Here is a 2,500-nt window from a genome sequence, read left to right as displayed (position 1 = left end):
TTGTTTGTTTGTTTATCGAGTTTCCTGACACATAGATGGCACCACAAGCGCTTAATCATCAAGGAGTCTATTGATAGTTCATCTCATCTGTTCAACCATTGATTTTCGGATAGATTTTAATTTATTTTACATTGCTATTAGTATTATCAACAAAGCAATTGTGATCATAACGTAAGTAATAATGATAAAATAAACATCGATGTTGATAGCATTACAAAAAACAAAATTACCCCCCCCCCCCCACGAAAAAAATCAAGGAAGGGGAAAATTAGGTTTAAGTACGTAGATTGCTAATTGGTGAGAGGCCATTTTTTTTTTAGTATATACAAAAGAAAACAAAAAATGGGTTTAAACATGTAGACTACTAATTGGCTCCTTCGCCGCTGGGTGCTTGAGGAGCCTCTATGGGGAGAGACAACTCACAGAGCAGTACTTCAGAGGACTTCGTATCTTTCCCAGCAGCAGAAGTCAAGACCTTCTGGGGATGAGCCGCATAGTTAGTACTTTTGTTAGTTTGTTTAAATATATATATATATATATATATATATATATATATATATATATACATATATACATATATATATATATATATATATATATATATATATATATATATATATATATATATATATATATATATATATATATATATATGTGTGTGTGTGTGTGTGTGTGTGTGTGTGTGTGTGTGTGTGTGTGTAAGTAGGTTAATAAGCTAACAAAAGATTTGATACTTTTGTTAGTTTATTTAGATATATATATAGGTAAATAGGTCAATAAGCTAACAAGAGATTTGATACTTTTTTTTTTAGTTTATTTACCTATATATATTTAGGTAAATAGGCAGTGTTTACCAGACCCGAAGATGGAATCGGGGACATTCTGAAAGTGTTGTCTCATTTTCTTCAATAAATCTAGTTTGTGTATTGTGTTTTTCTACCATAGTGTCAACACGGTAGAGTGTGTTTCCATTCATCAGTTAAATAGGCCTATAAGGGAACAAAAGATTTGGTACTTTTGTTAGTTTATTTACCTATATGTATATATATATATATATATATATATATATATATATATATATATATATATATATATATATACATATTTGAAAATGAAACTAGCCACAGTGAGATTTGAAAATAAGCATAACGAAATCTTCACGAGTTCCTCTTTAGACAAAACCGAAATATATATCTATATGAATATGTATATATGCGTGCGCGTGTATTTTGTATGTATGTATACAGTATATACATACATATATATATTTATATACGTTTTATTTATATGTACATATAAAGAATACACACACACATATATATACAAACATACCTACAAACCCGCACACACACACACACACGTCTACAAACATCCCTACTATAGATCCATGTTTCTCTTTCTATTTATCTATCGAGCTATCTGTCAACACAAACACATACACACATATGTGTACACACACACACACATACACACACACACACACACACACACACACACACACACACACACACACACACATATATATATATATATATACATATATATATATATATATATCATATATACATATATTTGAATGTATTTATGTATGTATCTATGTATCTACACGCACACACACACACACACACACACACACGCATATATATATATATATATATATATATATATATATATATATATATATATATATATGTATATATATCTATTTGTATGTATTTATGTATGTATCTATGTATCTACACACACACACACACACACACACACACACACACATACACACACAAACACACACTCGCACACCGGCCTATATTTACTGAGCCTTTGATAATGAAATGTTCCTTTGAATGTCATATTCCATTACCCAAATGATGCTAATGTTGGTATGAATATTTAACGCAAAAAAAGATGAGAAATCGCATATATGCATAGATTATTCATCCAATTTATATGCACAAATATCTTTACCAGAACGATTAAATTTTTATTTTTGATATATTTATTTCTTTACTTTGTATTTTTTTTCTCGTATTTCTGTCTTGTCTTTTTTTTATTCGTATTTTAGATCAGTGAAAGTCAAGAAGAAAGATGTATATAATTATCAGGGCTATTTCTTTTATTATTGTTATTGTTGTCATTGCTGTTGCTATAGCTCTCATTATTTTTGTTATCATTTTTTGCTATTATTGTTGTTATTACCATTATGGTTGTCATTAATCTTACTACCTCTATTGTTATTATTATTATTGTTTCCATCATTATTATTGGGATAATTATTATTGTTGCCATTATAGTCGTTGTCATTGTTACTGTTGCTGTTATCATTACCAATGTCGGTATCATGATTATTGTTGCCATTATATTTGATGCTATCGATTCGAGGGAAGCAACAAAAATATATTTAAGTTCCCACACACGACTCCAACAAAGAACTCAACTGCGCGGGAAAGCAAATTTAAACCGTTTTGGCGCGAGTAGGTCGTGACGTCATAGGGATGCACTG

The sequence above is a fragment of the Penaeus vannamei genome, chromosome 2 (assembly GCF_042767895.1).
Source record: "Penaeus vannamei isolate JL-2024 chromosome 2, ASM4276789v1, whole genome shotgun sequence".
NCBI classification, from domain to species: Eukaryota; Metazoa; Arthropoda; class Malacostraca; order Decapoda; family Penaeidae; genus Penaeus; species Penaeus vannamei.
Note: the sequence above shows the minus strand (reverse complement) of the source record.